Source organism: Rhineura floridana, chromosome 1, assembly GCF_030035675.1.
Source record: "Rhineura floridana isolate rRhiFlo1 chromosome 1, rRhiFlo1.hap2, whole genome shotgun sequence".
Taxonomy (NCBI): Eukaryota; Metazoa; Chordata; class Lepidosauria; order Squamata; family Rhineuridae; genus Rhineura; species Rhineura floridana.
In genome coordinates, this window is record NC_084480.1 from 266,884,330 (window position 1) to 266,909,585 (window position 25,256).

At 40.7% G+C, this 25,256-nt stretch overlaps 1 protein-coding gene across 11 annotated transcripts in view; it reads left to right on the forward strand.

The window, feature by feature from the left end:
* Positions 1-25,256, forward strand: part of SGK3 (serum/glucocorticoid regulated kinase family member 3) — a 93,819-nt gene that overhangs the window by 40,002 nt on the left and 28,561 nt on the right. For 7 of the 11 annotated variants that reach the window (XM_061600473.1, XM_061600490.1, XM_061600501.1 and 4 more), the window contains 2 exons: positions 23,215-23,384; positions 24,002-24,104. The gene's annotated coding sequence lies outside the window, so the exon portion shown is untranslated. Of the gene's footprint in view, positions 1-13,998; positions 14,018-23,214; positions 23,385-24,001; positions 24,105-24,774; positions 24,846-25,256 lie in introns of those variants that run through there. The other 4 variants (XM_061600480.1, XM_061600481.1, XM_061600479.1 and 1 more) reach the window with 3 other exon arrangements.

Consider the following 25,256-nt stretch of genomic DNA (forward strand, 5'->3'; position numbering starts at 1 on the left):
TTTATGGAATCAATCCATCTCTTGTTTGCTCTTCCTCTTTTTCTACTCCCTTCTGTTTTTCCCAGCATTATTGTCTTTTCTAGTGAATCATGTCTTCTCATTATGTGTCCAAAGTATGATAACCTCAGTTTCATCATTTTATGATATTCACAATGTGGGATATATAAATGTGATGTGGTGAGATAATGTTTTAAACATGGCTTCTAAATTAAAATCTAGCTGCTTTGTTTTCCTGCCTCAGTCTAGTTAGAGCAGTATGTGTTGGGAAGCAGACTTCTTCATCCTAGAAGTTGTCTGTTATTAGTATGCTGCCAAAACTTTCTGTAGCTGTATGGGGGTGTTGTTGGCTTATTGTTTTACTGTTTTGTTTTTATAGTATGATATACTTGTTTTTGTTTTTAACATTGTTGTAAGTTGCTTGGAGACCTTTGGGTAACAAGCAACTAATAAATTACAATAACAAAAACAACAACAATAACAACAATAAGGAACTGCAAGTGCGAACAGGTGTTGGGTGCATGTTTCCCTGGGCTGAAAAAAAATTGATCCAGGAACCAGGGATATCCAAGTGAGGTCCCAAGCAGATTGGTGGCAATTGTGCCAGTTGTCTGTCCAGCCAGAAGAGCACACAGACGGTAATATCTACTCTTCTCTATTTATTTTGTTTTTATTTTTATTACTTAATTTATATCCTGCCTTTCCTCCCAGCAGTAGCCCACGGCGGCATAATCTAAATAATCTAATAATCTAAAAAGATTATTGGTGCTATTTCCAATTCTTTGACTGGTGTTACATGCTGCTGACTTCTGTAACACTCTGCTCATTTTCATATGCTTATTGTGCAAAACATACAAGCCTAGTTCCATTCTCTCGGGTATCTTATAACTGTTGATAACTAAAAGATTCAAACTGGAGTGGGAAAACCCTTGAAAGAATAACTTTATTTATTTATGTATGAAATTTGTGAGTCGCCCATCTGGCTGGTAAACCAGCCACTCTGGGCAACGTACAAGATAAAACGTAGTGAACATTAAAATTTTAAAAATTTTAAAAACATAACAGTAAAAGCGTAACCCATCCCAAAAGCCTGCCTGAAGAGCCAGGTCTTTAAGGCCCGGCGGAAGCTCAACATAGAAGGGGCATGGCGGAGATCATTTGGGAGAGAATTCCATAATGTGGGGGCCACTATTGAGAAGGCCCTCTCTCTGGTCCTCACCAGCCTAGCTGTTTTGACCGGCGGGATCAAGAGAAGGTTTTCTGAGGCTGATCTTGTTGAGCGACATCCCTGACGATGTTGGAGGCGCTCCTTCAGATAAATTGGGCTCAAACCGTATAGGGTTTTAAAGGTCAAAACCAACACCTTGAATTGGGTTCAGCAAGCAACTGGTAACCAGTGCAACTCCTTCAGTACTGGAGTGATGTGATCTCGCCGGCGGCTGCCTTTGATCAGGCGAGCCGCCGCATTCTGTACCAGTTGCAGCTTCTGGACCGTTTTCAAGGGTAACCCCACGTACAGCGCATTACAGTAGTCTAGGCGAGAGGTGACCAGGGCATGTACTACCTGTGGGAGCAGATGATTGGGAAGGTAGGGGCGCAGTCTCCATATCAGATGGAGTTGATACAGCGCCGCCCGGCTCACAGTCGAAATCTGAGCCTCCATGGACAGCTGGGAGTCAAGAATGACCCCCAGACTGCGGACCTGATCTTTGAGGGGCAATCGCATCCCATTGAGCACCAGGTCTATATCCCCCAACCGTCTCTTGTCTCCCACAAACAGTACCTCGGTTTTGTCAGGATTCAGTTTCAGCTTATTCCTCCCCATCCAGCCACTCACAGACTCCAGGCATCTGGACCGGGTTTCTACCGCCAACCTCGGTGAAGATTTAAATGAGAGACAGAGTTGCGTGTCGTCCGCATATTGATGACACTGCAACCCAAATCTCCTGATGATTGCCCCCAGCGGCTTTATATAGATGTTGAACAGCATCGGGGAGAGGATTGAACCCTGTGGCACCCCACAAGTGAGAGGCCAAGGATCCGAAACCTCCTCCCCCAGTGCTACTCTTTGGCATCTACCGGAGAGGAAGGAACGGAACCACTGCATTACAGTGCCCCCTATACCTAACCTCTCCAGGCGGTCCAAAAGGATACCGTGGTCCACGGTATGAAAAGCCGCTGAGAGATCCAGGAGGACCAGGAAGGTGCCTTCGCCCCTATCCCATGCCCTCCTCATATCATCTACCAAGGCGACCAAGGCTGTTTCAGTCCCATGTCCAGGCCTGCAGCCCGATTGAAATGGATCTAGATAATCCGTTTCCTCCAAGTGCTCTTGCAACTGTTTTGCCACCACCCGCTCAACCACCTTGCCCAAGAATGGCAGATTCGAGACTGGGCGAAAGTTATTTAGATCTTGAGGGTCCAAGGAGGGCTTCTTTAAGATTGGTTTAATTATTGCCTCCTTGAGTGCTACCGGCATTACTCCTTCTTCGAGTGATGCGTTTACCACCATCCTGATCCCCTCACCCAGTCTCTCTTTGCAGCTCATAATGAGCCACGATGGGCAAGGATCAAGTAAGCAGGTGGTTGGCTTTAAAGTTGAAAGCACCGCGTCCACTTCATCAGATGGAAGAAGCTGGAATCGGTCCCACAGCACCAGAATACCAATGGTCACCTCTGGCTTGCTCACTGTATCCGCAGTGTATGGAATGACACTCTTAATATGATCGATCTTTTCAGCAAAGTGCTTTGCAAACTCGTCACAGGAGACCTTATTATGCTCCATCGGTTCCGGTGCAACTGGACCGACCAGGCTCCGGACCACTTGGAACAGCCTCCTGGGACAGCATTCTGCCAATGCAATAGAGGCAGCAAAAAAATCTTTCTTTGCTGCCCTCATTGCCACATGATAGGCTGCCGCCGCCACTCTAACATGTATTCGATCTTCCTCTTCTCTCTCCCTCTTTCCACAATTTGTAGAACTAAGAGAAGCTGGGCTAGAACCTTTTATACCTGATGTGCCACTTCTCTAAATACAGGGCATTTTTTTAACTTACAAGAGGAGAGCATTTAAACCAGCAATCCCTCATGTAACCCGAAGAAATTTAATCCCAACTGAGGTCTCTTGAACCTCAGAAAAAGCTTGGGGGGAACTGCTAGGGGGAAACTCGGCAGTCACCTTCCACCAGTATATCTCTGGATCTAGCTAATTGTCTCTGAAGTAAGCTCTATTGATTTTAATGGTGTTTTCATTGAAGCATGTTTAGGATTACAACCTGATTTTATTTTCCCATTTGTGATTCAGTTATAATTTTGTATGTGAAAAATGCCTTTCCTTCAGGTAACCACGAGGTCTAGTAATGGGGCTGCTTGACTGGGTTGGATCCCTGACTCTACTCTCTGGTGTATGTTTGTCCTCAACTTTTCATTTAGTTTTCATTCCTGGCAAAGCTACTATAAATGTCAAACATCTTTCCTCTTGAAGAAAAGGTCAAAGTATTGGTATTACTGTGTCAGGTCAATTTTTTAGGATTTATTTTGTTTTGTTACATAACATTATCTTTGTGTTGACATTTTTCTGCTTTATTCATTGGCTGCTTTTGTCAGATGCTCTGCAGATAGTACCCAAATTATCTTTCAAGTTATGGAGATGATGGTAAGTGGCACATCGGGGATGGGTAGGACCAAGAGTAGGACTCATCTAGCTAGCCTTCATAATACTTCATAATGCTTTTTCTGCTTGCTGAAGTGACAGGTCACCATTAGATGGTGTTCTGTCCAGGATTCTCAGCAAATCTCACCTGAATGTGTCTCTGCCTCACTTGAATGCAATTCTTCCATATGTTGCTATGCCATTGCGGTAAAAGGCACTTACAACTCTTAGCCTGTTTCCCGAGAGCTCAGCCCAGGCAGGATGGAACGCGGTGGTCCTGAGTCGATAGTCATCTGCCTATATACTATGATCTACAGACCATGCTTATTCTGGAAAATATAGGATTTTCAATGGCAAATCACTGAACAATTTTGCCACCTGATATCATGGTAAAAGATGTGCCCATGATGTCATTCTGTTTTGAAATAACATCTAAAGCCACTTTTAGTTGTTTATCATCCAGTAGCGAGGGTTAACAGTGGTCTTTGGATAAAAGTATTGGGAATTATAATTATATTGGGGAGGGAAGTATTATTGCTGATTATAGTTGTATGGGGTAGTCTCCTTAACTATTTTGCAAATGTGTGTGTGTGGTACCTTCATATTGGTTCATTCCATGGTGCTTCGATATTTAAAGGCTATGCATGTGTCTGATTATAGGGTTTTTCCCTGGGGGTGCAGATACTATGGGAAAGATCCTCACAACCTGCTCTACCCATGTAGTTATGGCCATTAAATGCTACAGGAGCACCTACGGGTAAACCCATGGGGAAAGCACATAGCACAGTGATAGTGGTATCTTTAAAGGGGTGTTGCTGTTGTTGTTAATATTATATCTTCTTCGCCTCATGCCAAGAAAGCCTGAAGGTATTTAGAACAAACACAATATAAAATTTCAAAGAATAAACAGCAAGGAATAATGACTAAAATAACCATCTGTTAAATACAAAAACCTGATTAAAACTCTACAACCTCAGCATGATCACCATAAAAATAACAAAGCCAACAAGTACCCCCAAGACTGTAAAAAAGAATGCCTGGGAGAAGGGAAAGTCTTGACCTTGCCATCTTTTTAATGCCAGGCTTGTGAATTTTACAGTCAGAAGAGGTGCTTCATTCCTTGATCTAACGGTTCCAACTCAATATGATCTAACCCAATTTATTTTTTCAGCCATACAGTTAGGTAACAAGAATTGTATTTGTGAGGTGAATATGGTTTCTGGAACTGTTTTAGAATTTTACTTTGACAAAAGCAGTGTCTCTTTCCAGGTAGTGAAGATGAGACACATAATAGCTACTCAGAAATAAGAAAACATAATTTAAAAATGCATAGTTGACAAATTGTAATGAGAGAACCTTACAAAGCCTACTTAACTCACAACTTTTGTTTGAGTGCTGCCAGTTCAGTGTTTTGATTACTGTTTTATAATTAATCATGCCTGACTGTTTCTATTTGAAGTTTTGTTTTTTTAAAAACACTTTTGATGACTCACTGAATTAAAACTTTGGGTAATGTTGGTAGGAAGGCTGACAGATCTGCCTCAAAAACAGGATTTTATAAATTGGTGTCTCTGCTATGCAGACACTGATAAGCTTCTGTTGACTCCACTTCAAAGGATGTTATGTAGTTCTGGGAAATCCAAAATGTTGATTTTGTGAAAGCAGAGCCTTTACATTTTAAAAAAGTAAAACATCAATGCAAATGTATTTGCATGTGCTTTGATGGTAATTAGTTTAAGCTTGCAATTTTTCTATTCGCATTTCAAACTCATTGTTTTAGAGAACATTAAAAGTCAGGAAATGTATTTTTGTGTGTAATGTAATAAGCAAGCTTTTAATATTAGATGAAAATAAGCATGATCGTGACCAGATTACTTAGTATTTACAATCTAATAAATTATATCTCAGATAATTCTAGAAAACCATATATTTCATAGAAATAAAAGTTGGGTTAGGGACTTTGCATTATTTGTCATAATTGCAACTTCCACTTAGTGACTGTGGATTTTATTGTACCTTTCAATACATGTCTCCCCTAACTTTGGTTGTTAGAAAGCAACTCTTCAGGATAGTGTGTCACTGGTGTCCAGTATTATTTGGCCCTGACATTACTGTGATCATTTCTGAACTATATAATTCACTTCATCAGTATGAAGACAGTTGATCCAATGCTTGATAAAGAATCTCCCAGCCTGGAAATTTGCAATACCCAAAGAAAATTGGTGAAGCAATATTATATTTATATCCTGCTTTTAACTCTAAGGTGCTATGTACATGGATCACCTTCCTTTTTTATCCTCGCAGCCATTCTTTGAGGTAGACTCTTGCATAAACTAACTTTCTGGATCCCTTTCATTTGGGGTTTAGGCCTGGTTTTGCCACAAAAACTCCCTTGGTAGCCCTGTATGAGGTGACCTTTGTCAGGAGAAAGGCAAGGGGAATGCAATTCTTGATCTCTTACCAGCTTTTGATACCATCAACCATGGTACCCTTCTGGAGTGACTGGCTGAACTGGAGCAGAGTGGTCATCTTTAGAAGGCGGTGCTGGACCTCATGGAGCCTTCAATGTGGGGTTCTGTACAATTTTATCTCCCATGCTATTCATCATGTACATGAAACTGCCTAATGGGTCATCGAGAGTTTTTGAGTACAATGTTATCGATATGCTGATGATATGCTTCTCTATTTCTCATTTTCATCAAAAGCGTTTGTGGTGGTGGATATGCTGAACCAATGCCTGGTCACTATAATGGACTGGATGTGGGCTAATAACTGAAACTCACCCCAGACAAGACAGAGACACAGTTGGTGAATGGTTGCTCTGTCTCGATGGGTGATGCTCAACCAGTTCTGGATGGGGTTGTATTCTCTCTGGAAGAGGAGGTATGTCATCTAGGGACGATCTTGGGTATATCACTGTCATTGAAGCCCTAGGTAGCCTCTGTGGCATGGAATGCCTTCTGCCAGCTTTGGCTGGAGGCCCAATCTCTGTCTGGATTGGGACAGCTTCAGATTTCAGTTGTCTATGCTCTTTTAACCTCGTGTTTAGACTACTGTAATGTATTATTTGTGAAGCTGCCTCTGAAGACAGTTGGAATATGCTTCCTGTCCCTTTGTGTCTGCAAGGACAACTGGCAGCTAGAGTGTTCTTTCTGACAGGGATGTCACATACTATCTCACATACTCATTGCCATATTCACATCTCCTGTCTGGTCATTCAAAACAAGGACCTTCTCACAGAAACCGTTTTTAGTTCAACAAATGCACATCTGGTAGTCATTTGTTGTGCACATCTGACATTTTCCCTCTAGCTTGCACTTCTCTTGCAGGAGTATCTTATTTTCCCTACATTAGAGACTATATATTTGGGCCTGGATAATGCAGTATTCCCCCCTTCCTCCCCCCACACACACATGTATTGCTGTTGCAACCAATATTGGAATGTATTTATATAAACTGGTACCTATTGGATATTGTATGTGAAGTAGTGATAAGCATTCCCATCTATATCATTTTATCAACCTCTGTTCCTTTGCTTAAACATTTTTTTAAAATGTATTTGGCTGTGCACCAGCCCTGCTAGACTGCTTCCCCATCTGTGCTGGAATTTCTTAATTCTGACCTCATACTACATCCATGAGGATGAAGACAACCAGAACTTTGCCTCAGCCATATGGTGACAGTTTCAAACGTGCGTGCAAGTCTCTATTGGCATGTGTTTTAAATTTTTGCAAATAATGTGAGTTTGCAGGCACCAGCTTCTTCATGCCATAGTCACCATGCCTTGAGAACATTAGAAAAGTCTTGAAGGACCAGAGCAGCACCCCAGTTCCAAGAGCGGCCAGCCGCTGTTTCTCCCCTTCTGGAAGAAAAGGTACATTTGGGGATTTTAATAGGCCAATGGCAGGAAGGGTAAGGGGACAGGGAACCCATGGCCTTCTCAAAGATTTTGGACTCCTAATCCCATCAGCCTTGGCCAGCATGGCTAATGGTCAGGCCCAGGGATGATACGAGGTAGAGTTCCCAATCCTGATTTAAGCATTCACAGCCATTCCTGTGCTCCCAGCTACAGCTTTTGGTACTGCTTTTCATTTAACACAAAGCTGGAGGGATGGTTCACGCAGCTCCTATGTAACTTTCAGTTTGGCCCTCATTCTAAAAAAAAAATTAAGCTACCCAGCATGAAAAGGAAGGTTTATATCTACAATATCAGTTTTAATAGTCATTCCTGCTGCTGAGGGAATACTGGGAACTGTAGTTCTTTGGTAATGCGGATTGCTAACAGATTCAGTCCTAGGAGTACGCTGGGGCCAACCTGGGATGAAGAGAACCTGTTCATGCAAGTCACACAAGCATTGCAATGTGAGTCTATGAATTAAATTATAACATGTCCCCCTTTTGGTGGAAAGAGCTGCAATTTAAGAGCTTTCTTTTCACAGAAGAAGAGCTTTGAGGCTCTTAATTAACAAAGCTTGTGAAAGAACGCTCCCGTCAGCAAGTCTTTAGTGCAATTTGATCTGCAGTATATCATCAAAACAGGCTTGAGAGTTCTTAGCACTCTTGCCATGGACGACAGTTTCCAGGACTTTGGGAGGGAATTCCTGACAATTAAACTGATATGAAACCAATATACGTTTGTAGAATAGTTGTGTCCAGTTTTTTTAAAAAAATTCCTGCCAGAAGTGGCAAAGGGAGGACAGTATTTATAGTAAGAACAGTATGTATAGAGTGGGTATGGTGTCAGTAGAGGAACGATGTAAAAGTATGCATTAGATTTTTACAAATGGAATCTGCAACAAAATGTTGTAGTTGTAGAGTGACCCTGATCAGGTTACCAGCTATGCCCTTTTCCAAGATACTCCATTTCATTACCCCTCCCATGGTTTTCCATCACTTGTAAGAACTTGGGGGAAACATTTTAAACTCTTGTACCTCACACACAGTTTGTCAGCATTCCATGGCCATGGAGCATGATCAGTCCTCCTTTGGCTACTCTGGTGTTTATTTCCCCTCCCTTAGGATGTTTTTCCCCACCCCTAAATATTCTAAGTGCTTCTGCAACCGTGAGGTTCCCCCAGGCCTACTGATAGACTTTCCTTGCACAGTGCTGGGACCATTCTTGCACATAGCTGGAAACCCCAAAAGAGGCAGACTCCTCCACAGAATTATTATGGGTGGTGATACCAGGCCCCAAGAGTAATTTAGTTCTGGGGTCATTCTGTCAAAATGCTGAGGGAGACCTTGAGATGAAAAATAAAATTGAGGAAGTATCCAAACTAGGAAATATTGTAGCAATGGGTGACTTCAACTACCCTGACATAGACTGGCTATATATGTGTTCCAGTCATGACAAAGAGGTAAAAAATTTAGATACGCTAAATGACTGTGCCCTAGAATAGTTGGTCATGGAACCAACCAGAGGGATGGAGTCCCTGGACTTAATCTTAAGTGGTGCAAGATGTAAGTGTTGTCAAACCAGTTGGGAGCAGTGACCATAGTGCCATTAAATTAAACATACATGTAAATGGCCAATTGCCAAGAAAACCAACACAGTCACATTTGACTTCAAAAGAGGAAACTTCCCCAAAAGGAGGGGATTAGTAAAAAAAGAAGGTTGAAAGACAAAGTCAGGAGGGTCAAATCACTCCGGAATGCTTGGGAGTTGCTTAAAAACACAATATTAGAAGTTCAGCTGGAATGTATACAGCAGATCAGGAAAGGTACCACCAGGGCCAAGAGGATGCCAGCGTGGTTAACGAGCAGAGCCAAACTGTTAGAAGCAAGACGTCTTTCTCCAAAAAATGGAAGTCTTGTTCAAATGAGGAGAATAAAAAAAACTCTTGCAAAAGAAATGCAAGAAAGCAATAAGGGATGTAAAGAAAAAGAATTTGAGGAGTTGCTAGAAAATGGACAGTGTAACGCCAATCTTTAAAAAGAGATCCAGGGAAGATCCCTAAAATTACAGGCCAGTTAGCTTCATGTCTGTCCCAGGAAAACTGGTAGAAAGTATTGTTAAGATAAAATAGCCAAGCATTATAGAAGAACAAGCCTTGCAGAACCAGAATCAGCATGGCTTCGGGAAGGGTAAATCCTGTCTCACTTTATTAGAGTTCTTTGAGAGTGTCAACAAGAATATAGATAGAGGGACTTCCGGGAAGGGTTGCTTTGCCTGTGCTGCCTCTGAGTCGAGCTCTCGTCTCAGAAGAAGCTTTTTCAGCTTTAAAATCAGTCAGAACGCTCTTTTTGACTGATAAAGATTTTCTCCCAGGCAGGGAGAAACGTAGAGATTAACCACAAAGCCTGTTTTTGTGGGGAGGACTGGATTTCATTTATTTATGAGAGAAAGTTCAAACTGCAATGCCGGACGGACTTTCATCAAGCTCTAGCTGATTATAGTGACACGTTTATCTTTTCTTCAAAGAAAAACGGACTTTAACAGGCAGACAAGCATCCTTCTTTCTATTTTCTTTTTTCATTTGGTTTAAATTGGTGCAGCAAAAAAGAGATTTGTCAATGAATCAGCTGTGAAGAACTTCTAGGTGAGTTATGGCTTTTCTCTTTCACTCACGAAATTAAGGTGGAAAGAAATCGAAAAAGCTTATCTTTGTTTTTATCGCAAAAAGCTGTCCTGGAGGTGCATTCTAAAGATACCAACGGAAGAGGGATTTCTATTTCGAGGAGGGGGAAAAAATTTTTTTTTTGGTCTATTTCATTTTGACGAATCTGCTTGTTCACGACGCCACTAATTGTTTTGATGTTGGGAACTAAGTTTGTTTTGTATTCCTGAACACATAGAGATAAGGCAGGCTGTACTGTCTACACTGATATCAGCAAGCCTCGAATATTAACCCAATTGTGGCTGAAATAATTTTTGTTTCTGTGGTTTTAAGAATGACAACCAGGAAAGTGATTGAGACCATGGAAGAAATTATGTTTCAGAAAATAATGGGTAAGATTGAGATAACGAAACAAACCCTGAGACAGGGTAGACAGGAGATGAAAATTGAATTTAACAAAATGACGCAGGAGCTTAAAGAAATAGGGGATTCTGTGAGAGAGGAGTTTGATGGGATTAGAGATGAGAAAAGAAAAATTAAAGGGAAGCTACAAGCCCTGGAGATTGGAACAAATGTGAAATTGGAAAAAGATTTGGAGTTTATGGATGTTAGAAATAAAGTTTACTGTTTGGAATTCAACGTTGTCTCTGAAGAAATTAATGAAGATTTTGGTGGTAAAGTTATCAATGTCTTGGATAATTTTCTGGACTGGAATGATGTGATGGAGCTTGACATAGAAAAAATCTATGGTGTTGGCTACAGATATGTGACAGCGGAGAAACTCTTAAGAGATGAGCCAGTGCATTTTGTAAAAAAGAAGAACAGAGATATGACTTTGCAGCAATATTTCAGCAACATACTCAGAATTCTTGACTGGAATGATGTGATGGGGCTTGACATAGAAAAAACTTATGGAATTAACTACAAATGTGTGACAGAGCAGAGATGCACCCAGAGCAGAGATGTGACTTTACAACAATATTTCAGCAACATATTCAGAATTGATGGCAAGGACATATTTGTGATGGGGGAAATTCCCATCAGACTCTTGTTATATGACTATGGCTATGACAGCAAGATCATCATGGGATACTGATAATGGACGAATGGATACTGAAACCACTGGATTTAACAGGACTATTGAAGATGGAAGATGGAATTAATATTGATAATGGAAGAATGGTTATGGAAATTATTGGACCTAACCGATTTGACGAGATGGATTAATCGATATGTTTATTTGGACTATGGCTATGACAACAAGATTATTATGGGATACTGATAATAGAAGAATGGCTACTGAAATTACTGGATTTAACAGGATTATTGAAGATGGAATTAATATAGACAATGGAAGAATGGCTATTGAAATTATTGGGCCTAACAGATTTGAATCAGATGGATTAAGCGACATGCCTATTTGGAGAAAAGTTGAAAGATATATCTCTCAGGGAATTGAAACCTCTCTTTGACTTTTTGTGGAAAGAATAAAGTAATGTTTATGAGATTTGATGATTAATTAAGATAACTACTGGAGGAAAGTGATTTTATAATATAATTTTAGAGATAGGATTGTTATATATTGTAGACCTATAACTGATCTGCGACAAATCGGAAGTCAACATTTTATTTTATTGTTTAATTGTTTTTGTTTTGTTTTGTTTTTTGTCTTTGAAAATTTGAATAAAAATTAATGATAAAAAAAACCAAGAATATAGATAGAGAAGATCTAGTGGACTAAGTGTACTTGGACTTTGAAAAAGCTTTTGAGAAAGTACCTCACCAAAGGTTCTTGGGTAAGCTTATCAGGCATGGACTAAGAGGAGGTCCTGTTGTGGATCTGGAATTGGTTAAGTCACAGGATGTAGAGAATAGGAATAAATGAACAGTTCTCCCAATGAAGGGATGTAGAAAGTGGAGTCCCTCAAGGGCCAGTATTGGGACATATGCTTTTTTTGTTCTTAAATAATCTGGAGTTGGGGTGAACAGTGAGGTGGCCAAGTTTGCTGATAATACTAAATTGTTCAGGGTTGTTAAAACAAAAAGGGATTGCAATGAGCTCCAAAAGGACCTCTCCAAACTGAGTGAATGGGTAGTAAAATGGCAAATGCAATTCAATGTAAACAAGTCTAAAGTTATGAATATTGGAGCAAAAAATCTTAATTTCACATATATGCTCTTGGGGTCTGAACTGTCAGTGGCTGACTAGGAATGAGAACTTGGGGTCATAGTGGATAGCTCAAAGAAGATATTGACCAGCATGCAGCAGCTGTGAAAAAGGCAAATTCCACTGCCAATATCATAATGCCATTATATAAATCTATGGTGGGCAACATTTGGAATACTGTATACAGTTCTGGTCGCCTCAAAAAGAGCAACCGAAATGATCAGGGGGATGGAGAAACTCTCCTATGAGGAAAGATTGCAGCATTTGGGGCTTTTTAGTTTAGAGAAAAGGCGAGTAAGAAGTGACATGATAGAAGTGTTTAAAATTATGCATGGATGGAGAAAGTGGATAGAGGAGAGGTTTTCTCCATTTCCCAGAACATTACAACTCATGGACATCCAATGAAGCTGAATGTTGGAAGATTTAGGACAGACAAAAGAAAGTACTTCACACAGCTCATAGTTAAACTATGGAATTCGCTTCCACAAGAGGCAGTGATGGCCACCAACTTAGATGGCTTTGAAAGAGGAGCAGACAGATTCATGGAGGAAAAGGCTATCAGTGGCTAGTAGCCATGATGGCTATGCTCTGCCCCTGTCAGAGGCAGTATGCTTCCAAATACCAGTTGCTGGAAACTGCAAGAGGGGAGAGTGCTCTTTGCACTCAGGTCCTGCTTGTGGATTTCCCACAGGCATCTGGTTGGCCAGTGTGAGAACAGGATGCTGGACCAGATGGGCCAGTGACCTGATCCTCTGGACTCTATGCTTGGAGAATAAGTTTGCAGTTAATATGTAAGAAGCCTTGATGAGAAATGAGTTTATATGTGTCATGAAGACTAGTAAAGTACCCTACAAGGCTACAACTAAGAAAAACTTTTTTTACATATACAAACACACAGACCCAAAAAGAGGTGGTAGAGCTCTATTAGGAGGGCACATTCTTCTTTCTCTCTTTTCCCCCCTCAGACAACTGGGGAAGAGAAGCTTAACTTGATTTGGCATTGCACAATTTAACATTGCAACTTAGAAGCCTTGTACCCAGTTTTAAAAATTCTGTGAAGGAAAGGGCGTGCTTCCAAGAAAGCAGAGTTAAGACTGATAGCATGAACACGATGTAAGCAAGGTTGTGGGGGAGGCAGAAACAGAAGATGAGTTTGCATTTCTTGTGGAAGTTTCCTTCTGTGTTGCTTCCAGCCTGCTGTTGGAGCCATGCCTATAGATTGCATTTCCCAATCCCACACCTATATCTGCCCTGCCCTTTCGACCGGGCAGAAAATTCAGAAGTTGGAACAAAGTGCAGCAGTGTTGTCGTTGGCTTGAACTATGGCATGTAGAACAGAAAAGTGTGTTAGTTTATGTTTTATGTTTGGGTTTGGGGGAGCACTCTCTTTTTGTTTTTAACTCTCTCCTCCCCCCCCAAAAAAGGTGGCAATGCAAGGAGATGCTTATACATTTTCTTGAATGGGACAGGGTAGAGCTGAGCATTTATTTCCAGACTGAGGTCTGTTGTGAGAGAGGGGGAGGTTCACTGCAGAAGAAGGAATATAGTTGCATGTGATGGGACAGTTTGGGTTTATTTGGTCTTGCAAGGCACTGAAGCAGGATCCCACCATGGGGCATAATGTGTTCTGTATGAAGAAAAAAGGTGGGGTACTTGTTTATCTGTTGATATTAATATCTTATGTAAGCAGCAGTGCTATGTAGTTGTTGAATCAGTCAATATTATGAATGCTTAAATGTACAGTATACTATTCCCAATTTTATGACAGCTCCCTATAGGGCTGAGTTACAGGTGAAAATGGGGATGAAACTGCCTTTCCTGACTGGCATTTTTGGTGGTAGAGGGGCAAATTTCAAGGGTATAGGGCAACACACACTGGCACTCCTTCAGCCTCTGTTTGCCTGGAATTCCCTCCCCCCGCCCCCGGAATCCCCTTAGAACAACTCTGTGTCACAACATGCTATTCTGGGGCATTTTGGGCCAAAAAAAGTGGCAGCTTCCAGCCAAGCGGAGGCCTGAGAAATTTCACTCCCCGCCCCCCATTGTTTCTCTGCTCTCACAGACTAAACATGGGGCCATGAAATGGTGCGGGAGGATTTGAGCCCAGCACTCTCTATATGCTCATGGACACTTTCTTTATTACAGCTCTAGAGCTCAGCAGCCCTTTTCTCTACAGCTGATTCGTCACAATGTAATAAGTACAATTTAGACTTCCAAGATAATCCATTTTGCTCTGTGAAAGAAATTTAGGGTACTGCCAGACAATTTGAGCATTCTTCCTGATTTTCAGGGAGATTAGACAACATTGGCTATTTAATGAGCATTCACTCTGATTTGTGTGCGGGGAGGTTAGATGATGGTTGCATAAAAGCAAGTATTAACTCACACTTTCTGGTGCATTTTCCCATCCCTTTCCTTATTGCAAAAGATCAGATCTTTTTTTGGGGGGGGGGAAGTGGGTTTGTTGTGGAAGACCTCCCAATCAGCTATGGTAGCACAGCCTGAATTTGCCAGTATGTGATTGAATCCCACCTGAAAATAGTAACAGTCGACTCTAGAAGCATCTAGCCATCATTGCCCTTTCAGAGAAACTAACAAAGACAAAACCTAATCCCCTTTTCCCAGTTGTCTTTATATTTGAATTTGTTGCTGCAAGATGTGCAGATCCCTTACTGCTAGTGTGCTATTTTTCCCATTCCACTTTGTGGCCATTTGGATTCAGTTTGTGGTCTTGCCACTAACACAGTGTGTACTTCATCTGGCTTGAGGAGTAATGGTGTCTACTTTGCTGCAGCTTTTAATCTTTGCTCCCCACCCCCAGGTATTTTCTGAGCTGCCATGGAGCCCAAGGTATAATAACTTCAAGCAGCTGCCACCATCTAATTAAACCAGCAGACTGCTTAATTGAAATGGGTTTTTTTAATTAAAAAGAGCCAAAGTTTAGAGGGAACCAAACCTAGTAGCATATTAGATAGATCAAGTGCTGCTGGGCCGATGAATCTAAGACACAGTTATAAATTATACCACCACAAGAGTGGATTTTTCACATTCCGCAGTGTTAAATTGAAAATACCCCCATGCCATTCTGCTGCTTCGCATAAGCTCATTTCAAAACAAAACCTTACAAAACTTATAGTCCTGAACTCAGAAACGCTTGCTTAACAACCCTCTCAATTTTCATGGTGATACACAAAACAGAGAGAATAGAGAGTTCAAAGTCTAAAAAGAGAGAAAAAAACCCCAGAGCCCTTTTGGACTATTTTCCTGTCAGAGTTCTCATAATCTGTTGAAATTAATTAAAAATCAGCCATGTTCACAGAGTACCTGTAATCCTACTACTGACCTTGCCCCATATTCTGACCTTTATCTTCTGCAGTTTAAGAGTAAAAAATGCCTGGCTGATTTTTAATTAATTTAAGAAATTTAACATTGGAGTCCATGATAGTGCAGGCATGCTCAGTAAGAACCAACTGTCAGTGTTCTAAAAGCCAGACTAGCAGCTGTTTGGCTTGGCTAATCAGGGGGCCGCACCCACGCCAGACATTTTTTCCACTTTAAACAATCATGGCTTCCCCCCAAAAATCCTGGGAAATGTTGTTTCCTATTCCCCTGACAGAGCTCCAGTGGCCAGAGTGATTGAGCCCCCTCTTTTGGTGAATGTAGCTCTGTGAGGGGAAAAGGGTGTCTCCTAGCAACTCTCAGCACCCCTCACTAGCTACACTTCCTAGGATTCTTTGGAAGAAGCCATGACTGTTTAAAGTGGAATAGATGTCTGGTGTGGAGGTGGCCAGGGACTGCTTTGGTTTGAATTTGGGTGGGAGACTACATGGTCTGCTGTAGAATAAAAAGGTGGAGGAAAGCCTGAAAAACAATGATACTGTTCACAATGTTTTCCTTTTGGAAAGGAAAGGGACTTTCCCTCTGCCCAGTGCCCACCCACCCAATCTCCTTCCCTCCCCCTTCCCTCCCCCTTCCTCCCTACCCTCCGGCCTCTTCCCCCTCCTCCCCCTCCCTACCCCTACCCCAGGTCAGTTTCATCTATCCTAAGCATGATTATACAGGAGTAAATCCCTCTGAACTCAATAAGCATACAAATGATCAAACCTGCCCTCCTGTCCTCTCCCCTGTCCCTCCCCTCTCCCCGCCGTTTCCAATCCTCTCCCTCCCCCTCCTCTCCCCTCCCACTTCTCCTCTTCCCCTATATTCAGTTTCACGTATCCTAAGCATGATTGCATGGGAGTAAATCCCACTGAATTAAAAAAGCATGCAAATGATCAGGCCTGCCTTTCCCCTCCCCTCCCCTCCCCCCCTTACCCATCTCCCCTCCTTTCCCCCTTTTCCTCCTTCCTCCTCCCTTGCCCACTTCAGCCCTCCCTGCCCTGTGGTCAGTTTCACCTATCCTGAGCATGCTTGCACGGGAGTGAATCCGACTGAATAAGCATGCAGATAGTCAACCTTGCCTTCCTCCTCCCCTCCCACCTGCTCCCATCCCCTCGTCTCCCTTCTGCCCTTCCGCGTCTTCCTCCCCTCCCCCTGCAACCAGGACTGCATCTCCAAAGACAGGGAATTACATTTTTGTTTGTTGGTGTTCTTACTTTGCTTCTTTCCTGTGTTACTACCCTTTCTACAGAGAATCTAACCTAGAAAACTGTATTTCTCTCATTATTCATCCTAAAAATCTGTGTCAAATTTATTTTTATTAATTTCAAAGTCAGTGAAGACATCATATGATGGTGAAGTCAGCCTTTTGTGTTTCAAACTGGAGGTTATATTCTATTACTATTTTGGGTGCATTCACAGTTGAATCTGAAACTGCAGTTTGATGTAAAATCAGACTGATTACAATATGTTTCTACTTAAGCAATGACTCTAGCTGTTGGAAAAAACAAACTTGGCCTGCCCGAGATGCCTGTGTTCAGCCTTCACCTAAGAAAGGGTCAGCATAGTCAGTTGAAAACATAGAGCACACCTAGAGATTTGCTAGAATATATTTTACCCCCTACTGTTTTATCTTGCACAAACTGAGACACTCTTCATTTCCACTGGAGACTATTCTGCAAAATAGTTGGTGCCATTATTCCACAATTATTTTTGGAGTTATTTTAGAGTAAATTATGCAAACGTGTTGCTGTAAGATACATTCACAGAAACAGAAGCAAAAGAAAATAATTCACTATAGGAAATTTCCCTAAAATCAAACATATTTAAAGTGACTATCTGAACTATATCAACTGTTTTGTTGCTTCCTCCCTGCTAAAACAAGATCAGCACAGCACATGTCTTGTTTCTGTTATTTGGACAGATTGCAGGTGTTGCTGCCACTCACCATATGCTCAGAGGCACGTTACCAAATTCTTCCAAGCTACACAGGAAGTGGATTGGACTGTGAAAGGCCAACCCAAATTGCGTTTGCATTTTTACAGATTTGTAGGGCAGTACAGTATCTCAGAGAGGAGGTCAGGTCTCCTGCTCCCCTGGTGCATTCACTATAGCTGTCCAATTTCCCTGCTTTTTAAAGTTTGACAGAAATATCTGTTGGTTAAGTACATTCTTAAATCACAAGCGTTTTTTGCCTATTAGTGAAAAAAAATGAATTTATTTAAGTTTATCTGAGTTTACATGGTATACATTTTTTTAAAAGGAAAATAAATCCTGTAAAATGTCAAAAAGGCATAAGTATAACAATACAAGCTTCCTATACTATGTTGCCTGTGGCGTTATTTGTCCAGAAGAGACCTTAATTTTCCTGGTTGCAGAAAAGAGTGCTTTGTTTGTTCAATTGCAAATGGAGTCAGGTATATTATCTTAGAATAAAAAGGGCTCAAGAAACTAACAGGCATGCACGCACACCTAGCCTCTCCCTAATGATTAAGAGTTGAATCAAAGAGGAATCACTGTCTAAAAGCCCCTGCCTTTTATTAGACAGCAGCAAGGGAAGGGTGTAGGGAGAAGGAAGCCGTAGCAAGACTGGACAGGTTTATGCGTTACCAAGTAATCATAGAAGAGAATGCAAATATACCATTTTCTTATTCTACATTTAAAGGGTGAGGCCACAGCCTTGCCTGCTATATGACTGGCCAGTCCCCAGTCTGAGTACCAATGGGAGACAGGTTTTCCATCCGGAAGCTGAGCGTTGCAACACACACATACACACCAATGACAAGCAGATGGCAAAGAGGAGGGGAGATTTTAAAGTATCTGCTGCTGGGTGACAAAGGAAATTGGCATGCATTCACAAAGAAAATTGAATTTCCCAGCTGTAGAAATATGGGGATGATCTGGTTAAATTGACACACTTTAAAAATCCAACTAGTTTCTTTCACAGTAGTGTATCATCTTTTTATGGTTTCAGTTCCTGATAGTTGAAATATGGTGATGTTCTCAGTTCTCCATTCGGTTGACTAGAAAAATACTGCTTTGTTTGGCATCTATGTGGTGCATAACAATTAAACAAGCTGGTATTTGAAGATTTTGTATTTAGCCGATAAATCCCCTCCCATTAGGGTTGCCAGGTCAGAAGCATCCCAAACCCAGAGATTTTGGGGGAGGGCCCGAGTGATGTCATGGAGCATGCCTGAGTGATGTCATGGGGCAGGTCCAAGTGATGTCATTAAGCATGATACATTAAGCATCAAAGTTGCTTGGCACATACAATTCATACAAAAACATTTATCTGATTGGAAATTAAGATAGAATTCTCAGCTAAAAGATGTAGCCTGGGTAGGGAACATTTAATCTAGCCAACTCACTTCTGGCAAAAAGGGTTTAAGTGCCGTCAGGTCAGGCCAGTCACCAGAAAGCCATTGTAGGAAGAAAGGAGCCTAGTGTTGTGGAGATGTTAGATGGGAGCACTCAGGAGTAAAGATGGATGCCCCCGAAGACTGCAATTCTAAACACACTTACTAAGGGACTAAGCCCAATAGAACTCAATAGGACTTACTTCTCAGTAGATATGGTTTGGATTGTGTTGTTGGTAAAGCTTGACTAGAGATCCTCTGCAAAGATACCCATATCCAAGTAGGGTTGGCAACCCCCTGCCTGCAATGCCCTGCCCCTACCATTTAACATCCAAATTTCTTTACAGATGTGACCCTTCACTTCAGAAAGAGGTCTGAGAAATGAGTAAAAAGATTCTCTACCCTTTTCTGTCTCCCCTGTGGGCTGCTATAAACTCAGTTTGTCAGGCAACCCAATTCTAGTGAATATAATTGATAGAGAGAAAGCACACATGATTTGGTCTACTTTCATAGGCAGCAGCTTGGGAACAACAATTGCAGCCACGCTGCCCAGTATGTGAATTCTTTTACCACTATTGGGCAAGAAACAAACAAGGTGCATCATCATTGGGTTTAAGGGGGTTGAGTGGAGCGCATGGAACCACTGTTGTTGCTTCTATGGATGAAAGGGAGTGAGGATAAAGGTAAATGAAATGCAAATAGAAATAGAAAAAGAAAAGACAGTGATGATTTCTTAAATGCAATACCATACCAACCACAACAAGATTCCTATGAGTAAGGCAGAAAACTAAGCATCTCACAACCAGTCAGGATTCCTAACCAAAACTAAAGAAATCCTGGCAGCCAGTCAGCCAAGGTCACAGAAATCCCTATGCAGCATAACTCTACCCAGGGCCTGCAGTTAGTGCAGAATGCTGTGGCACGATTGCTGACATGAGTGAGACCCTATCAGCACATAATACCTCTGCTCTGAAATCTGTACTGCTTGTCAATTTGCTAACAGGCCGAGTTCAAGGTGTGCTTTTCATGTTACGAGTGCCACATAGTACTTGTTCTGCTCTTGTAAGAAACCGATCCTTTAGTGTGGCAGCACCTACGCTTTAGAACTCCCTGCCTATTAACATTTGCAGATGCCTTCATTGTACTCTTTTTGGCACCTTCTAAAACTATTTTTGTTTAGGCAAGTCTACCCAGGCACGTAGAAGCTATTATTTTTTATCTATCTTTAACTCATTGTTGGTTTTATTATTTTGAATGTTTTTAAATACCTGTCTTTAACTGTTTTTGCTAATAATTTTATTGTTTTAATTTCTGCTATAAACCACTTTGAGGTTTTTTTAAATAAAGCAGTATATAAATGTAAATAAAATAAACAAATAAATTTTAGAGTCACTGTGGCCAGTGGGTCTCTTTCCTCTTTTGTACCAAGTCAGGCCATTTGGTACCATCTAGCTCAGTACTGATGACATGGACTAGCATTGGCTCTCCAGGATTCCAGGCAATAGTCTCTTACAGAGATTGTATTTTGGACCTTTGACTGCAAAGCATGTGCCCTACCACTGAGCTACAGCCTTTTTAAAAATGTATCTTTTAAAATACTTTTTAAATTCAGTAATGAATGCACAGCATACTAGGGCAGATCCACACCATGCATTTAAAGCACATTCAACATACATTTGAAGCACATGAATCCCACTGCAGAATCCTAGGAACTGTAGTTTGTTAAGGGTGGTGGGAACTGTAACTGGGAGGGGGAAACTTCACTTCCCAGGATTCTTTAGGGGAAGTAATGTCCTTTAAATGTGAGTTGGATGTGCTTTAAATGTATTATGTGGATCTCCATAACTTCATAAACTTTCCCTATGTTGTATACATCATTTTAATTAAATTTTAAAATAGAAATAATCTATAAAGTTTACTTGGTGACCATGAGCTACGCAGCATTTCTCAGCCTAACCTGCCCCTCAGGGTGAAAAGAACAGAAGGGGACCATGACCACCCCAAGGAAGAAGGGCACACTTAAAATGTAGAGGAAATAATCATTTGTAAATAATTTACAACCATAGTATGAAATCAGTTACATATCAAGACATATTATGAAGAAATATTTATATAAGCATGATTGTCAAAGATGTTTATTGTTTACACAACCTGTAAAGATATTTATAGTGCAATCCTATGCATGTTTACTCAGAAGCAAATCCCAATGTATTCAATGGGGCTTACTGAGACAGGGAAGCATGCACGGGATTGCAGTTCAATGATAAGGAACTTCACTCACCCAATCCAAAATTCAGAATCATGCCACTTTAAGCTGTTTTGCAACTGTTTTATATTTGTTTTACAGTTATTGGATTTTAAATGGCTTTATATGTTGTTGTGAACTGCCTTGGTTTCCAACTCTACCTCACAGATTGTTGGAAATATTCCATATACGCACACACTGGAGATGTAAAAATGCATACACCCCATATAATAGTTTATTGTCAAAACCATTGCAGAACATTTTTTTTAAAAAACTGATTAGTTTCCTGCCAAATAAAAGCAGTGACACCTAAGCAAGCCCTGCCTTACTGCTTTTAAAAAAAAGGATCAGAGGGGGAGAGATTTACAACACAACCCTTTTCTATGTTCACTCAAAAGTCCCATTGATTTTCAGCACAATCCTAACCATATCTACTCAAAAGTAAGTCCTACTGAATTCAATGGGGTTAACTCCCAGGTATGTGGAATTAGCATTGAAGCTTTACTCCCAGAAAAAATTCATATTGGGGAGGTTTTAAAAACAGGTTATGAATAAGACAAATAAGCTGCCCTCTTCCACAGTCCTGTAAAATTTGAACTTTGACTCCTTAATTAGAAAAGTATAACACTGAAGCATGTACACTTTTTAAAACTTCTGTTCAAAAATTATTTGAAAAATAAAAAGTATAATATACCATTTTTGCAAGGAATTAAAATCTATTATGCCCACCAACATCCTTCTGTGATCTTCTATTGTAGTGCAATCCTATGCATGTTGCCTCAGAAGCAAGCCCAATCCTGTACAGAGAAAGTACACTTTATGCTGCTGAAAGCTGTATATTTACTGAATTCCTGATGGAAACAGGAAAAGGAAACTGTGAGGTTTAGCTCTTACTATTGTCAGTCACAACCCTGACTTCTTATTGGCTAAAAACTTGAAAGGGCAGGAATTAGAGCAGAACTTAGATCAACTAACAGAAGTTGCAGGGGGGGCAGCTGACGTTTTGGTGTATATCTTGGGAACCAGACCACCTAGAAACTTAATTTTTTTTAATGAAAGCTGAAAGTCCGGAGATTAAGGTGAGTCACCCAGAGACCAGGAGAGGACCCCCAAAAACTTGAGACTCTAGCCAAAAGCCGGAGGTCTGGTAACCCTGCCTCCCATATGTTTCCAATATAATTTGACAGCATGCTGTGGTTTTCCCACAGCAATTTCTGTAGTTTTGCAACTTGTGTTGTCTGCTTTATAACACAGTCTATTTGCTGGTTAAAGACCTTTGAGCTACATTCTGTCATTAGGAATGTCACAGCTCAACCACTAGCGCTTTTATTCATGCAGTCAGATGCTTTAAAGCTAGCAGGGAGCATACCCCTAATGTGACTATGAGTTTTGAAGAGCTTCTGTACCCGCCAATTCACTCCAATGGTTTAAGAATTGCAAATAACATTATTTTTGTTCCACAACCCACAGATCTAATATTTCAGTCTTTTAAATTTAACACAGAAACATAAATTTCTTCTCTGGAGAGACTTACTACAGTTTCAAAGCAAACAGGAGAAAATGAAGCAGGTTTTGTCAAATTCATCTCATTTTTTGCCTTGAAACTATAGACATGCTCCAGAGGTTAGAGGTGAGAGAGAAACCCTGCCACTTGCACTTTTTTAAAATTAAAATTTGTAGCATGCTCACCGTTGATGCAGCTATATGTGCACACACTGTTTTGTTTTTGTTTGACAAGGAAACATTAAAATGAAATTGAACCATTTTTTCTCACTTCACCTATACAAAAAGGCCCTCTACATTTCATAAATTGAAACGACCTATCAATTTCACCTCTTTTTTTACTTTTCCCTCTCTAGAGTAAGAACAGCAATGTTGTAGGAGCTCATGGACAGCCAGGCAAAGTTTGCCCAGCAGCAGCAGCAGCAGCAGCAGCACCTCCTTATGTGAACTCTAGTTGAGAGAGTGATTTCCCACACATCTCAGCTCTGGAATAGCAGCAGTGGCAGCAGCAATATTCTTTGCAAAGGTGTGGTTAGTTGAAGTTGACCTAGCAGTGAAGATGGCTGGTACTGAGTGGGATGAAGAAGGCTGTCAGTGTCATTGGGACTACATGTTATGCAATTAACAAGGGGATCAGGCTAGTAGTTATATAGCATTTGCAAGACATTTTTTGTCACTCATAGTTGGAGTTGCAGACTAAAGGAAGTCACCTGCATAGTTGACCATATTAACAATTGCCCAGCAGTTCTAAACCATTAACTGGGATAACTCATGTTGTGATGCAAAGTAATAATTTTCTGTCCTATGATTGTCTAGCTGCCTTGTTTTAACTAGTTTGTAGTAAATGGATCATGTCATAATCATTTTGAAACAGAGAGAATGTCTGTGAGTAAGACAGCTGAACGATCAATCTGCATTGAAAGTCCTATGAAAGAGATAATATAATTAAGAATAGGCATCTTTGGGAACTAATAAGAGTCTGAACTTGGCTATGCTTTGTTTCATTGAATATGCCTTAATGATAACCAACCCACTGAATTTTCATTAGGGCCATATATAGACAATTTGATTAAAGAGGTAAGAGCTAACAAGTAACATTGGTTGGGTTAGCCTCTTGTAACTTAAACGTTTTGATGTGTGCAGGTCTGCCCTACAGCCAGAATTGATATCAGCTGGGATTTCCAAGCCCTTAATCTTTAATGTCATCTATCCCTGGATTTGCACCTTGCTCCTGAGAGACTAGAAGGTAAGTGATCCCTGCAAATATCTCACTTTGCTTATAATTCCTTTTTGTTTACAGTTGTACTATGCTGTAAAGCTGTACAATTCAACCTTTCCATATGACCCTGTTCTCCATAGTTCAACATAATGAAAAACCTTAATATAAACTATTAATGGTGGCAGGGATGGTGGTGGGGGAACAGTTGGAAGGCTGTGATGCTCCTGAGGTGTTCCAGCAGCTGCATTATGTATATTGTTCATGTCACAAGTTAATCTGTGATTTTTACAGATGAATTGAAATCATAATCACATGAGAGTGTACCATTAGTTTGTACAGACCACTCTGTTGCAAGGAAGTTCTCATCTAAATTGTCAAGTGTTTACTGCAGATTTCCCCCCAGCTCCAGCCATCTTACTAGCCTTGAATTGCATTACACTCCTGGACTAGGAAAGTCTGTAACTTAATACTAATTCCTGGAATTCATTACTTGCCTTAGATTCATTCAGGTACAACATGTACTTGTTCCTTTGTAATCTTTTCTGAGTTGGAGGCACTTTTTTCTTTAGACTTTTGTGGTTGCTGGTTTTAGCAACATGTTGGAAACAAGGCAATAAACTGTCTGAGCACTTTGACATTAGGTGTTTACAGATCCCATTTAGTGACTTTATTTTCATTGTTAAATCTATGTGGATAGGACCGTGGCAAGAACTGAAGAAAATCCCACACTACAACAAATCAAAGCTGAAATCCAACAGACTGACTATGGTAAAATAAGTGTATCAAGGCCAACAAGCAGGAAGTTCTCCTGGCTTGGCCAATGGTGCTGCTGTCTCTCTAATCATATGTTGTTACAGCATCCACTTTAAAAAATGCTTGGCAAACTTTCCTGATAATTCAACCTCCTGTTCTACTGTATATGAACTCTGCTTCATTTCTTGATGAAGACATTAATATACATACTATATTTGCATTTTAAAATATGATTGGCCTGTTCTTCTTATAAAACCTTGACTGAATTAATAAGATCTGATTGTTCATTGAAAGAAGAATGTACGTAATCAGAAAGAACGGCTAGAAACAACTCAAACCAGGTTGCTATGGGGTTTGCATATACATCTATTCTTATTTTCTGTTTTCAGAGCAAGTAGGGAGGAGAGCCTGGCTGTGAGTCCAGAG